General features: G+C 37.3%; 1 protein-coding gene and 1 pseudogene across 1 annotated transcript in view; both read left to right on the forward strand.

The window, feature by feature from the left end:
• Positions 1–5500, forward strand: part of LOC149843076 (E3 ubiquitin-protein ligase RGLG2-like) — a 163913-nt gene extending 158413 nt beyond the window's left edge. The window contains exon 13 of the mRNA XM_089999582.1: positions 5482–5500. The gene's annotated coding sequence lies outside the window, so the exon portion shown is untranslated. The remainder of the gene's footprint in view (positions 1–5481) is intronic.
• LOC149843078 (pentatricopeptide repeat-containing protein At4g35850, mitochondrial-like) overlaps positions 2366–16872 on the forward strand; it is a 51982-nt pseudogene continuing 37475 nt past the window's right edge.

A 16872-nucleotide genomic window follows, 5' to 3' on the forward strand; every position in this document is an offset into this window, starting at 1 on the left:
ATCTAAAGATTAAACCCAACTAGTGCAAGTAGAGGATGCATCCAAATATGGGCCTAGTAGGGTTCTCCTAGTTGAAACACACTGCCCTACTATGGATAGGGTCAACATGCCTCTGGGGTATCTAAAATACATAGAATAATCAACCCCAAGAACATCGCGTTGATGCCTGTACAATGCTTTGCCCGCGTACCAAGGGTGGAAGAGGTTAAATATCGAAACAATGCATTAGCTTAGGTACAACGATGCTTGAATGTATGAGTGGATGGACGTGTTGAGTCAGTCCTGCATAACCTTTGTGAAGGTGTCATGTTCGGTATACGACTGGACCGACTGGGCAAAGAACCGTGTTGTATTCACACGACTAAGCGAAACTCGAGGAACTGTCCTTAGATGCGTGAGATACAAATGTGCCAAGTATAAAAACTTGAGATAGACATCCTTTTGAGACCCGGAAGAGGTCATGGCTAAGTCGTGGAGACTTGAGTGGTTATTCAAATCAAAGCCCTGAAAAAGCTTGCTCTAAGTCATGAAGACTTGAGCGAATGTTCAAACTCATAGCCCTACAGAGGCTCTTGCGATATACGCTAAGTCTTGGAGGCTTGAGCATCGTTATTACGCATTGCGACCCTGAGTGGTCATTATTTGTACTTGAGTTGAATGGATGTATGACTGCATGCTTATCAAACCATCAGTGGTTCTGACCCCGTTTTATGGATATTTCAGGTGTTGGACCTGCGTTGCGATATCCGGAGCAAGACGACATCGAGTTCCAGGGTTTCTCTAGACAGAGTTGTACTGCTTCCTTTTATTGAACCCATACTGCTTATTCAAGCAGTGATGTTGTAATAACCATGGGGTTTCCGATAAAATGGAACACTCCGGTGGTCAACGAGTTGCTTGGCCACATACCTGCAACGTGCTCAGAGTTTTCTAAAAATGACAACTCATTATCGTCTAATTCCACTGCTAAAAGTTTTTCTAAGTTCCGTTGTAAAGAAAAAAAAAGAAATTCATGAAAATTTTAACTTAGCTTTGTTTTGGAAATCCGGGGCGTTACAATTAGAAATCTCTATTGCAAGAAATGTATAAATCGTTCCTTATTTAAACGTATAAATCGCTGATTCAAACTTATAAATCGATGTATAAATCGCACCCTTCATAAGTACATGTCGTTCTAACGTTTGGGCTTCAACAATAAACCTCGTTGTACGGTCTAGCAAACTTGAGTACAAATCTTGGTAACTTTTATATATCATAAATCGTTGTTGCTTTAAATGTATAAATCATAACTCATAAGTCATAAAGCATAAATCGTGTCAATTTGGCTTTGTTACCAAAATATGTGTCATTCATTTATAAAAGAAACATCGTTTCACATCCCGCTCGTTGTAAAAAAACGATGTGCCTTGTGAGACATGTATTCCAGTTGACGATTTATGCAATGACGTCTATGTCGGCCACAACGATTTGCCTTTATATATAAAATATTGGAATAGTATAACGCAAATCGCGGTTGTAGTAATATACTATCGATTTGAGAGATATTGTTTTGTTTGTTAATATCGATTTGTAAGCTATTATGCTGAATTTCCGTATCGATTTGTAATATATTATGGGATATGTATATCAAGTTTTCATACTCCTCCTTTTTTTGCTTTTCCTTTTCTTCATCATCCTTCTTCTTCATCTCTAGTTCTTCCTCATCGTTCTTCGTTTGCTTTCCGTCTTCAATATCTGATGGATCAGGCTTCGCGATTTGTATTTATGATTGATGAAGTTACCACGATTGCTGTTGTCCAGGGTTTGCGAGGCGTAACAGTACTTACGTTTATCATATCGATTTGTAATATGAATAAGCGATTATGCTGAATTGTCGTATTGATTTGTAGTATATTATGCGATATGTACATCGATTTGTGTGTTCAAATCGTTGCTTAGTTAGCAATTTCTATTGAAATCGCTGCATATTATTTGAAGTATGAATCATTGTAAACAAATATTATGTGTTTGCTAGTGTCAACTATTATGATATTTGTCGTATTAATCACGTCAAAACATGCTAATACTATAAATCATTACTTTTATTGGCATGGTAAATAATAACTCGAAGATCATTAGAAATAACTGAATCACCTTTATTTTGGCAGGGTCAACCCATTATTTGTAAAGATCTTTAATTATTTATCTTCGATGAGTATGTACAACCACCAATTGAAACAATATTGAACATAACAAACATTTGAGAAACTGTATCGATTTGAATAGTGCAGTGGGCTGCCATTACGAATGAGCTCATTTGCTTGCAAAAGATATGTTGGATCTGACCCTTGATACATAGTTGTTGTCAGAACTTCTACAGAAGAACATGAAGCTACCAGTTGCAGAGTATACTTTTGCATTTGCTCTTGTTGATTTAATATTTGATAGATCCTCAGCTGCACGACAAAGGGTGGTTCGACAACAGATGACGGTAAAAGGTGGTCCGACAGCAAACAACGGTAGAAAGTGCTCCACCAACATACGACGACAAAGGGTGCTACTCCGGAGGTGTAAGGGTGATTCAGAATTAAGAGGGCGACATATTTCGAGGTTGAAACTCTTCAAGCAGAGGTGTTTACTGCTTAGGGTGAAAACAAAAGGTTATCCTCCATTTTCTGGTTGGAGAAGATTTTGGTACATTACTCGAAATGTCGTTTCATGGCGCTAATGGCGGGAAAGGATACTTAAGTCTTTGCAAACGCACCAGACTTCGATGTTAAGTGATGCATACATACTCGGGGAAACGAGTCCCACGTGCTTACATACGTGGCACTCATTCTGACCCGAGAACACGCACCTTCATGTCCTTGGGGGAACATATAACATGCTTCGATCTAGTTTAGAACCGAAATCGGCCGATTCTTTGAATAATTTTGAAAATCTATTCAGGGCCAATACCGATTCTGACAACATTGGTTACACAGACACACCTAAAAGCACACGAGACACGTCATTTCATGCATTTTTGCTTCCAAAAACTGAATAAAGGACACGACACGAGTGCAAGTATCACTGTGACATAACCCGCGCCCTGCCTGATTCTCAGCCCAACTAATGAACTGATCTGCTGTGGTCAACAAATCCCTAAACCCCTCAAGGGTTTTGCTTCTCGCTGCGACCAGAGAGCGGACGAGCCCCCCCCCCCCCCTCTCTCTCTCTCCAAGAAGACGCCCATCATGAACCTCATGCAATCCTCAGGCAAGAAATCCCTCTGCTGTCTATCACTCCTGCATTTTATGTAGTTCTCATGATCTATTCATTCTTGGTATTCATACCTATTGTTTTTTATCCTGTTTTGCTTTTTTGGATTGTATGGGTAACTGTCTCTGAAACAAAATTTTTAGTATTTCTCTCTGTTTTGAGACATAGCCTGCCGCTTATTCATGTTTTTGGGGTTCTTGTTGTGGTGAATGATGAATGGGTTTGTGAGGGAAAATCGACGAGGACTAGAATTAAGCATTTGGGTACTTCTCCAATCTTGTTGTTTTTCAGGGCAGCGTCTGCTTTCTTTGTACGCGAAACGATCGGCTTCGCGGCTTCGTGGTTTCGTGGTTTCGTGGTTTCGTGGGGCTTCGTTGCTTCGCTGCTCCTTATTGTTCTGGTCCTGATAGTGAGGAGTACTCGAAGAATGTATCGGAATACAACACTGTTTTGGGTTCCCTGATCGCCCAGAGAAGGTAAAGGATTGAATTTCTCGGGATTGGAGGAGGACATGGATACGCTTTCTTTTGGGTATTCAAGGGATGTTGCTTATTGTTTCCCTTAATTGCATCTGCATCGAGCGATTCAGGAACTTCTTGTTGCGGGATGTGTATGATGACATGATGTTGGATGGGGTGCAGCCGATAAGAGAGACTTTTCATTCGCTGATCGTTGGGACGATGAAGGGGAGTCGCCTTCAAGACGCTTTCTTCTTCAGAGATGAGATGAAGGCAATGGGATTGGTTCCCGATGTAAGAATTGTAGTATTTGTGTTATTTTGAAGTTGTGGTGGGGGGGGGGGGGGAGGGCTGAGGATTTGTCCTCATTTTGTTAATTTAGCTGCTGTCATTGTCGCAGACAAACATGCTCACCGTCACTAGATGCACATATCTTCAGAATTGCGAATGAAAATTCCAATGAATCATCCATTTGGAGAGAAGAACGTTTCATTGCAATGCTGCTTTTCTATTTACCACTGCTTAATATTCACTCCTAAACAAAGACGATGCTATATTACAATCATCGAGAAGAGACCAAGTACACCTCATTAACAGATGCTTAGAAGATAGAGGTAATTATAATGCCCATGTGATGAATCTTATTCATCCGTTATGGATTTCTGACAGGTGCTTAATTCAGTATGTTCCCAAAGAGTTCAATGCCCTGGTGAAAACCCCCACTTTAGCCACCACGGAGGGGGACAGGCATTGGTGTAACCTGAACCCTGATTGGGTTCCTCTGTAAATTTGTAAAGTTGTAAATAGTTCTCAATAAACATGTAGGGGTCCGCCTAACCCCAGCTTTCTATGTCGAAAAAAAAATATTGGCACTGTACTGTATAGCAGAAATTGCCCGTTCCTTCATTTTTTTTTGTGAATCACGTCCTATAGATGTGATTTGCATGGTTTGTTTAGTCAAAAACATGTTTTAGATCATCCACTCTTGTTGTATAATCAGATTTTCTAAGGGGCTACAAAATTCAATGGTCTACAATGCATCCAATTTCACTACCATAAAATCATATTTTTATGTTGAAACCACCTGATCCAATATGCATTTCCTAATAATGAACCATGCTAAAGGCATTCATTGGGTCAAATTGGCCAAATAAAGGTCACATCTATGAGATTCAGCTAGATGGTACTGTACTCTAGAATGTAGCCAATAATTCCCTCCCCTTCTCTTTCTCTCTCTCTCTCTCTCTCTATATATATATATATATATATATATATACAAGAAAATATATGGTGGTTCTGTACCATGATTCCATACGGTGATACACACTCTTGTTTGTATGGATCTAGCCACCAAGTGTTAAATCTAACTGGACTCATGTGTCTAGCATCATTTATTTAGTATGTTAGAAGGTTTTAAGGTTTTATCATATCCAATGCACCATAAGATTCTATTTTTGAGATGGTGAAAAATCAACGTCTCACAATTCATGAAGATAAGGGTGGTTTAAAAATGGTATAAAACATCATGTTTAATTAAACTTTAACACATGGATATAGTAAATAAAACATGCTAAACAACATCCAAAGGTTAGATTTTGCATTTAGAGCTTAGATCTATGTAAATCAAGTGTGTACCACCGCAAGTTATGGTGGTACAGTACCACCATAGAAGCATCCTATATATAGGCACATTTTTGTGCTTGCCTATGTGATTTTGATAGTGTTGCCATTTTTTCTTACATGAATCTTTTTTATCCATAATTCTCTTTTTTCTTTATTGCAGGTTCCCTTATATAACTTCCTTATCTCAACGTGTGGAAAATGCAAGAACTTGGATGCTGCAGTTCAGGTTGGATATGGTTTAATGACCCTGATCTTTATTATTTTTCGAGGCTTCCATTCTTGTTTTATGCTTTCAACAAATCTTAGATACACGTGTAGGGAACCATTTCTGATGCATGGTTTGATTATGTCTACATATAAAGGTTTTACATGTGTTATACTCCATCTGTCATGCCTAGGCTTTGGATGTACGGTGGTATTTCTGTGGCTAAGCTTTTAGTAGTTGAAGCAAGATTAACTGGTCAAGTTTGTATTCATCATATTTTATGGTAACTGTTCTTGTACTGGACACTCTTATGCATTTAAATTTGTGTCTTTTCTTGTATGTTGAAGCTTTTGGAAGAAATGAAAAGAAGTGAAGTAAAACCAAATGGGCAGACATATATATTTGTCTTTTAAATGCCTGTGCAGCAGCTGGTCGTGTTGGATAGAAATGATTGGAGGAAAAGGATTCATGTGGAAGACCCAAAATGAATTTCTTTTTTGGTTCATATCGCTGACCCCAATTGTTTTGGGATGAAGGCGTAGTTGTTGTTGTTGCAGCAGCTGGTCGTGTTGATCGAGTGTAACCTCTCTCTCTCTCTCTTCTCTCTCTGCCATTCTTTTAATTTCAGTAACAAACTGTTTATCTTTTATCTTGTGTGTGTGTGTGTGCATGTGCATGCACGTACGGTTGTGTGTGTGTGTGCCTGTGCATGCATGTCTGTGCGTGCAAGTGTGTGCATGTGCATATGTGTGCATCTTCATGAGTGCATGTAAATGGGTTCATGGTTCTATTAATTTGCTTATCCTTAATGAGCTCATTACTGGAGATCAAACCTGTAGATGCAAGTTGATCAAGTAAATAACTATTGAAAATGCATTGGTGAGCAGGCAAATGATCATTTCAGGAACTTGTTCCATGCTTACTTCTTGCTTGCTACACAAAATACACACTAAAAGTTCAGGTTGGCAAATATTGTTATATAATTTGTAATTCGAATCCAAAGGTTACTTGCATGCGTTCTTGTGGTTTTTTTTTTTCTGGCCAATGGAGTGCCTGTAAATGAAGTGTTTTCAGTCCTTGCTGAGCAGCACTGCCTCTTTCTGGTCATATTGTGGCTGGGAAGGTGCTTGAAATCTTGATAAAAACCACTTGTTTTCCAGCCACTTGATGGCTGGAAGTAACCTTGCCTTATTTCCTGTGGATCCGATAGTCTCACACATTGTTATCCAGACCTCTACTTGGGGGCATGGCTTATAACCCAGGGCTTGCACACTGGATATTTTTTGGCATGTTCATTCTTCTAAACAATGGCACTATTCAAACACTCACGTATGGTTATTTTAGAAGTGTATTATAGTTATTCTCTATGAACAGTTAAACAACTCAAAAGCTCACGTGTTTGTGTCTAGTATGTTTATTGGAGTTAACAAATGTCACCATTCAAATCCTCACGTGTTTATATTTTATAAGTGTATTTGTTTGAGTTAATAGTTCTTTATGAACAATTAAATAACTCAAAGGCTTGCATACTGTCTGTATATTTACTTGAGTTAATGTTTTAATAGAAAATATGGAACTAACATAGACACATCCTATGTCACATGGGTGCGGGTGCGACACGGGTGCGGCGCAATTCCAAAAAATTTGGACACGGGGACTCGGATATATATATATATATATATTAAAAAATATATAATATAAATATATATATATATATATATATTTGAAATATATATAATTATATATAACAATAAATTAACATATAAAGATTGTAAATTTTAAAGCAAAAATAAAAAAACAATTCTTAACAACACAAACTTACCAAAATATAACACATAAAGAAGCTTGTGAGTGTGATAAACAACAAAACTTATCATAAATCTGCCTCATCGTCTGAATTAGAGGGAAGAACAGGATCGAGGTAGTCCATGTTGAGAGTATGTAAATTATGTTCTCCCTCCAAGTCAAAATATTCTGGATTTACATCCCAATTCTTGGATGGTCCACAACTGCATTAAAAAATGACTATATTAGTATCTAACTTAAAACTTTGAATGCAAATATTTAAATACAAACTTTGAATACAAAAAAATAGTACCTATACTCTTCTTTGGTGCGGCGAGAAATTAATCGTAGATTTGAGTGAACATAAACCAAATCCTCTGCTCTTTTACTAGTGAGTTTGTTTCTTTTAATGTTGTGAATTTGAGCATATGTACTCCAATTTCTTTCACAACAAGATGATGTAGCAGGTTGGGATAACAACTTCATTGCAAGACGTTGCAGATTTGGTGTCTCTGATCCATATGTTGCCCACCAATTAAGAGGATCTTCCTCGTCCATTGCCACAAGTGCTGCTAAAGAATCAAATCTCCCAGTAGAAAACTTGCCAAACTCACTATTTATAACCTTAAACATGTGAGGATCATTAAAAAGTCTTCCCAAATATATCATTCTATTTCTTGATATCTCAGGATCTTCATTTGGAGAAACACGACCAACACCTGCTGTCAACCATTTTTTTGCGTAGTATTTTGGATTGAGAGAGTGTGTCATGCAATGCAAAGGTGTATTGCTTTTATCTCATCTTCTCACTAAAACTGAATGTACATGATTGTAAAATTCTGAATCATCAAGTGCAATATCTTTCTTCTCATGTTTAAAAATGATACTTTGAATTTTTTCAATCATATTGTCCCATATTTCATAAATTCTATGAAGCATGGGTACATCTCTGTCAACTTCTCTCAACATTTCCCAAATAGGCTCTGTAAATTCAACAAAATATGTAATTTTATCCCACCAAAAATCATCATAGATGCATTTTTTGATAGCTTGAGCCTTGACATCATCTTCAGTACGATAAAAATCCCAATCTTGATCAACCACGATCATCATCAATGCATTCTTGAGTTGCTTAATTCTTTTTATCATAACAATGAGAGAAGCAAAACGAGTTTCAGCAACTTTCAGTAACTTGAGATCAGAATGCCTATTAAATATAGAAAGGGCATGATGATGGTTTACAACAAAATTTCTAATATTTCGAACATCATGTTTTATTTCCTCAATCCATAAGCACATTTCATGTGCATGTGCATCATCTTTTGATGGATTGCATATACTCTTAAGTGCCAAATTTAAACTGTGTGCTGCACAAGGAGTCCAAAAAATATGTGAATATGTATCTTCACTTGCCAAATTCATTCCTGCACGACTGCAAACTGGAGCATTGTTAGTAATGTTTTGCACCACACTTTCTTCACCCACTTCTTTTATTACTTCGACAAATAATCTCTTTAAATATTCAACATCTTTATACTCTCCAGATGCATCAACAGTCTTCAAAAAGATTGACCCATTAAGTGAGTAAGCAATGAAGTTTATCAGTGGTCGCCTTTGTATATCAGTCCACCCATCAGAAACAATCGACACTCCATGTCGTTTCCATGCAAATTTTTGAGTGTCTAACAAGTCTTCAATTCTATTTTTTTCCTCTGCAAGAATGACTGTTCTTAGTTTTTCTGAACTAGGAGGCACATAACCACTCAAATTGCAATTAGCCAAAGATGTAATCATATCTTTCCAGTATGGACTTCTAGCGACATTAAAAGGAATTGAGCTTGAGTAAAAGAATCGACCAATCTTTTTATCAATTTCTGCTTTTGCCATGTTTTTGAATGACACTTGTATTGTTTTATTGCTTTCCATCTTTCTTTTCTTTCAAAGCTCTTCTTGTATATCACTAGCAGTAGGAAAAGACAAATTAATCGAATCACTTCTCATCTCTGTATTTTTCTTCTTTTCAGGTTCCTCTTGTTCTTTTTTTAATTGCTTTAACATGTCTTTGTCAACCCCAGAACATGCTCTAATTCCTTGACCACGAATATGCAAAAGATGTGCTTTCACACACGTATAAGAACCTGTGAAAACAGTTTTACATAGATTACAATGAAACTGCACATTCCCACCACCACCACTACTAACTTTTACCCCTTTTGTCACAAGCCTCCAAAGTGGTTGAGAAACTTCTAATTCAGGGTTAGAACTTGAACCAAATGTATTGACACTACCGCTAGAACTCGCCATTATATCTGAAAAGTGAAAACTGAAAAAAAATAAGTAAATAAAATAAAGTTAATAAACACTTCAAAATAATAGTAATAGGAGCTATCCCCTATCTAACGCAAAAAAGGAGGGGTAGGGCAAGCCCCTACTGAACCTTATCTGTGCCGGGGTCTTCGCCCTTGCCAAAAAGCCAAAGGCAGCAGGGGAAACGAGGAGGGGCCGAGCCTCTCCTCGTTTTCCTTTTGTTCGGCAGGGGTAAGAAGGAGTGGGGGAAGGAGGTGGTTCGACTGACAGGCCCAGCCTTGCCACGCCGGACAGAAGGAAAATGAGGGGTTGAGCCCCTCTTCTTTGAATCGAAGGCAAAGGGAGGGGCCGAGTCCCTCTTCTGCGAGCAGAGGGTGCAGGGAGGGGGGATGGGTGGGGTCCTGCCCACTCGTTCTTACCCCTGCCGAACAAAAGGAAAACGAGGAGGGGCTCGGCCCCTCCTCGTTTCCCCTGTTGTTCGGCGTGGCAAGGCTCGTCCTGTCAGCCGAGCCCCCTCCTTCCCCCACTCCTACTTTGAACTTTTTCAATAGAAGGGAAACGAGGAGGGGTTGAGCCCCTCCTCTATGAATCAGACGCACAGGGAGGGCTCGAGCCCCTCTTCTGCGAGCAGAGGGTGCAGGGAGGGGGGGCGAGCCCCTCTTCTGCGAGCAAAGGGTGAAGGGAGGGGGGGGGGGGGGGGGCGAGCCCCTCTTCTACGAGCAGAGGGTACGGGGGGAGGGGCCTGCCTGTCATAAGTGAAACGAGGAGGGGCCAAGCCCCTCCTCTGTGAATAGGAGGCACAGAGAGGGGCCAAGCCCCTCTTCTGCGAGCAGACGGTGCAAGGGAGGCTGCGAGCAGAGGGAGGGTTAATCGACGTACCTATTGAGTGTTGACGGAGGGGGAGACGGTGGCTGCCTGTACGTACCGTCGCCGGAGTCTGGATCGCCGGCTTGGGTGGAGGAGAAAGCTGCAGGGGCTGAAGGGGAGAAGCAAGATCGAGAGGGTAAGCCCCTCCCCATGTCGATAAACCCCTTTTAGGGTTCGGCTGCAAAAAAAAAAAAATGGATCTGGGTCGGGTCCAGACCCGACCCGACCTAGATCCAAAATGTAATTTAAAAGTCGAAATGGACATTTTTGGACTCGGTCAAAGTTGACCGAGTCCAAAATGTGGACGAACTCGGCCTGGACTTGTTGACCGAGTCCGACTCGGTGTTGACCGAGTCCGGGCCGAGTCCGAAGCCGCACCCGAGTCCGCACCCGTGTCGGGCCGTGTCGACTCGGGTGCGGCACCTCCTTAGCCGAGTCCGTGTGACATAGGACACATCATGTGTTCTTGTTGTTGTCATTGTTGTGATTGTGGTCATTTTGTTACCCCTGAATATCGTGAAACATGATGTTGGTTGTCATAGTCATCATTGTTCTTTTGTCCCTGAAGAACATGAAATATGATGTCAGTGACAAGATAATAGCAAGCTGGCATCTAAAATTCAGTGACAAGATATTTTACAATCTCTACATGTGCATGTGACAACGATCTGAATTTCATTGTTCTTTTTAAGATTCCCTTTTCTTTTCTGTTGATTGGATGCTTTGAAGTTAATTACTGTCTGAGCTTGACATTGAACTTATTCTTTTAAGGGATTTGCCTATCTAACTCTTATATGTTGGTTCCATGCTTCTCCATTTACATGATTTATCAGGTCTTCCATTATTTGAATATGTAATCAGTGTCCATAGGTTTGGTCCACAAAATTTTCAGTTATTTGGAAGTATACTTAATACAGTTGTTGATCATTCCACTATCTGTTGTTGTGCATGGATGTTGTTATCGGTACTCATGATGACATGTTGGTGCTCATTAACAAGTTCTAGCTAAAACATCTTCAAACTGAAAGAACCAAAACAAATAAAAGAAAAAAAAAGCAAAATACTTTGCATGACACTAGTGAGATTATTTGTGAATAAGATGCTTTCCCTTTCAGTGGATAATCAATTTCACAATATATTGTATACGATGGAATCATTATATAGTTGTGGTAAATGACTCAGTTGTCTATTCCCCGGTTTTGGGATCAAAGTACCTGAGATGTACTATATTCTCCTCTAGAAGTATGCTATGCTGCTGTTAATACTGTAATGAAGTATGCGGAATTGTAGGAACAATGTGCAAAAGCACATACAAGTCCAATAATGGGCAATCCAAAAGCACAAAGGCACAATATAAGCAAAAGAGTGCAAAAGCACAAGTCCACTATGGGACAATACAAAGAGTCAATAAAGGGCAACACAAACAAATAAAAAACATATTCTTTATTGAATATATACTTGGAAAAGCATAAGAAGAATAGGGGGAGAAGACCCCTATTTATACAATCAGGACAAGAGAGAGGGAGACCCTTGGGATCTCCCAAAAGAGTCCTTGGGAGCTCCCAAGGACTCTATGTTCTGGAAAGACCATAGAGCCCCCATTTGGTCTCCCTAATTACATTTATATAAAAAGAAAAAAGAAAAAGGAAAAATAGAAAATAAAAAAATATTGTTATAATAAACAATATTTATTTACATGTGAAAAGATTGAATTGCCCCTATAGTGCATTTAACTATTACAAGACAAAAATAAATATATATATGAATATATGTATATATATAAGTATATATATACACACATACATATGTTTTAACACTCTCCCTCAAACTTACGGTAAAGTAACCAAAAGTTTGTTAAGGAGAAAAATAAACCTAGGAGCAGAAAGAGCTTTAGTGAAAAAATCAGCCAGTTTGTACTCTGATGTAACATACAACAACTCAATGGTCCCTCTCAGATATTCATCACGAACATATTGACAATCCCTTGCAATATAAATTGAACTCTTATTATTGCAGCACATCTTCAAAGGTTTTTAGATTAGTATCCCCATATCTCTGAGAAGGCTTCTTAGCCATACAAGCTCCATAGTTGTCGTAGCCATCACACGATATTCAGCTTTTGTTAAAAATAGGTATATTTTTTGTTGCTTCTTGCATCTCCACGAAATCAAAGAGTCACCTAAAACTACGTAAAAACTTGTAGTTAAGACTCTATCATTGGGATTTTCTCCCCAATCAACTTCAATATAAGCATGTAAATCTAATGAATAAGATGATGATAAGAAAACTCCCTTACAGTATTTTTGATATATCTAACAATTCTTAATACAACACTCATGTCTACAGTGGTCCGAGTATGTTGAAATTGGCTGAGAGAGTGAACTACATGAGCTATATCTGGCCGAGTGATAGACAAGTAAGTGAGAGACTCAACAAGTTGGTGGTAAGGTATAGGATCTTCGAACAGAGTCCCATCTTTCAGCCTTAATTTAGCATTAATCACTTCAGGGGTTTCTATCTTCTTATCACGTGAGATGTCAAACTTAGTACAAATATCAACAAGAAGTTTCATTTGAGAAAGAATGTACCCTCTATGAGAGTACGTAACTTCAATGCCTAAGAAATATCTTAAAAAGTTTAAGTCAGACATATCAAATTTTTTTAAATATTCTTAATATCACCAACTCTCTGCTTGTCACTTCTGGTGATTATCATATCATTTACATAAAGTAGAAGAATAACAACTTTAGAACCTGTACTTTTGACAAAAAAAAATTGTGTCAGTATAGCAAGAATGAAAACACAGATGACTCATTACATTACTAAATTTATCATGCCAAGCTTTAGGGTATTGTTTAAGACTATACAAAGCTTTCTTAAGTTTAAGGATTTTACCTTCTTCAATACAAATCCTCGTCGGAGGATACATATAAACCTTTTCATTTTTTCACCATTTAGAAAAGCATTTTTAACATGTAGTTGGTATATGAGTTATTTTTTAATAGATGCAATGACTATGAGTGCCTTCACACTAGTGATTCTAGCTACTGGGGCAAAAGTTTCTTCATAGTCAATGCCATATTCTTGAGAATACCCTTTGGCCACTAACCAAGCTTTATATCTTTTTAGAGTCCCATCACTCTTGATTTTAACCTTAAAAACCTATTTACATCCTATATATTTCTTACCTATGGGTAATAAAGCTATTTCTCATGTTTTAGCCTTTTTAAGGGTATTTAGTTCTATATTCATTGCATCAACCCATTGTGAAAGATTTTTGGCTTCATTATAATGCGACGGTTCATGATAGAAACGTAAAACTATTAAACATGCTCTATAATTTGGTATCAATGTGTCATAAGTTACAAACCTACATGGTGGGTTGGAGACACGATTGGATCTTCTAAGTGAGGTTTCTCCTATAAATGAATTTTGTGAATATTTTTCTAAAACACTTAGAAGATTCCTTTGTTCACACCGAGTATATATTTGTATGGGTTTATCAACAATATCATCATTTCTTATAGGTGATTCCACGTTCTCATCATTTGAATGCTCATTATTATCACCATCTTCATTATCATTCAAGGTATTATCACAATTATCATTCAAAAAATCATCACAAGAAGTCAACTCTTCTTGTGGCAAGAGATTAAATAGAAAAGTATAATCTACTTTCTTGTTTTCCTTGGTTCTCTCAAACCTATTTTCATTTTTAAAAAAGGTTACATCTTTAGAAACATATAGTTTGTTACTTTTAGAGTCAAAACATCTGTATCGCTTTTGGTTTTCTCCATAACCCATGAATACATATTCAATGAATTTTGAAGACAATTTATGCCTTTTATGTAAGAGTACAAAACACTTACAACAAAAAATTTGCAATCGCTTGAAATTGGGTGTTCTTTCAAATAATTTTTCATATGTAGATATATTTTTTAAGGATGATGAGGTCATTCTATTTATCAAATATGTTGATGTTAGACCGGCATCGACTCAAAAACTTTTTGAAATATCTTTAGAAATAAGTAGTGTCCTAGTGGTTTCTATAATATGCCTATATTTTCTTTCGGTTAATCCATTCTGTTGGGGGAGTTTTAGGACATGACTTTTAGTGACAAATCTCATTTTGTTTTAAATAATTTTGAAACTCATTTGATAAGTATTCACCACTCCAATTGGATCTAAGAATAAAAATGTTGCTTTGAAATTGATTTTTAATAATCATTTGAAATTTTTCAAAGAAAAAGAACACGTCGGATTTGAAGTTAAGGAAGTAGATCCATACATATCTAGTGAAATCCTCAATAAAAGTAATATAATATGAATATCCTCCTTTTGATATGACCATAAAGGATCTCCAAACATCCGAATGCATTAATTTAAGTGGTCCTTTGGAGACAAAAGTTCTATTAGGAAAATTGATGTATTTCATCTTTCCAAAGATATAATCTTTGCAAATTAAATTTTTTTCATTACAATTTTTTTTCCCAAAAGGAAGAAGATACATCTTTGAGTAGCTTGGATGTCCAAGTCTTTTATGCCAAGTTTCAATATTCTTATCTTAGACATAATTACAAAAAGAATTTGGAGGAAGTTTTAGATAATTTATAAAGTAGAGATCTTCCCTCCTATGGCTTGCCCAATCTATTTTCTGGACGGGAGATCCTGTACGGATCAACCCTTAGATAAGAAGGAGATTTTACATCCATGATCAGAAATTTGAGAAACGAAAAAGAAATTTAAATTTAGTAGTGGAGCAACCCTAACTTTTGGTACATAAAATTTTTGAAAAGAATCTAAGGTTCCTTTTAATTTGCAGAGATGTTCCATTGGCAATGAAAACATAGGTAGTTTTTGAGTTAGTGCATAAATTAGATAGACCATTCTTATGAGCTGTCATATAAAAGGAGGCTCCCAAATCAAGGATCCAAGAAGACATACCTAGAGGAGAAGATGAGACTATCACAACACTCAATGTAGATGGAGATTTGAGTAATTGTTGAAGTGCCTCTAATAGTTGAGCAAGTGAAAAAAAGTCTTCTTTTAATTGATTCATCTTTCTTTGGTGTGGATTCTTCAATAGAAGCCACCTTGTTCTTTCGGGAGTTATTCAACTTGGGGCAATTTGGTCTTTTGTGCCCTGTGATAAAATGTGTTCTTGATGTCGTCGGATTTGGATCTGATCCAGATCCGTGCGTCTATTCATATTAAGAATGAGTTTCTTTATGTAATGGCAATTCTGTAAATTATTTGTATTTTAAACCTATTGTAATATTTGCTTTCATATATGAGATTAGGGCTAGGCATCCTTCACGGATGGCTGCCGATTTTTCTACTGTGCATCTCCCTCTCTCTTTCTTTTTCCCTCTTCGAGCTGAAATGCATTTGTGGTGTTTCACATGAATCTGATATACCTTTTCTTACATGGTATCAGAGCGGGGCTGCGGCTTGTCTCAAACAACAAAAAAAATTTATGCTCATAAAGATTTGACATTTGCTCTTCCTGTTAGAATAATTTTCTTTTCCTCTATCTTTTCTAAATCTTCATGAAATCCCTCCTTTCCTCTTTATCTATTCTTAAACCTTCTTCTCTTCTCTCTTCCTTTTTATTTTCTGTTTTTCTTTTCTTAAATAGGGCATTTCTCTCATTTGACGTTAAGTTTTCCTTAAGTTTCAATATATCTATTGACGTCAAATTGATTTTCCTTTGTTTCAAATGCCCTAATCCAAAAAAATCTTTGATTTTCTGGTATTAAACCAGTTTTATTTTGGAATCTGAAAACTGATATGAAGATAATCATTTCTCTCATTTGACGTTAAGTTTTTTTTTAAGTTTCAATATATCTATTGACGTCAAATCGATTTTCCTTTGTTTCAAATGCCCTAATCCAAAAAAAAAATTCATCTGATTTTCTGGTATTAAACCAGTTTTATTTTGGAATCTAAGATAATCATTTTTGTCGACATTTTCTTTTGTCGACTTTTTTTTTCTTCTATTGATCGAATCCATTCTTCCTTATTTTCATATATTTTCAGTCAACTCTTATATTTTGCAGCACATTATTGTGATAGCAGGCCTGGTTGCTCTAACAAAAAAAAAGAAACGGACTGAGTCCGGAATAGCCCCCCCCCCCCCCCCCCCCCCCCAAAAAAAAAAAAGGGCACGTTTTATTTAAAACCTTCTGCTTTTTTTCTTGCTTATTCACATATTCATCTTGTTGCTGCGTTTTTATTCCTGACTGAATCTGTGCCATTCCTTTTGCTTTATCCTTATTCTCTCCTTTCTTTATTAATGGATTCCTCTTCCTTCACTGGCCTTTCTTCAAACTTTTTAAATCAGTTAAGCTTAATCACTCTAATTTTCTAACTTGGAAGAGGCAAATT

The sequence above is a fragment of the Nuphar pumila genome, chromosome 3, assembly GCF_984573655.1.
Source record: "Nuphar pumila chromosome 3, dmNupPumi1.hap1.1, whole genome shotgun sequence".
NCBI classification, from domain to species: Eukaryota; Viridiplantae; Streptophyta; class Magnoliopsida; order Nymphaeales; family Nymphaeaceae; genus Nuphar; species Nuphar pumila.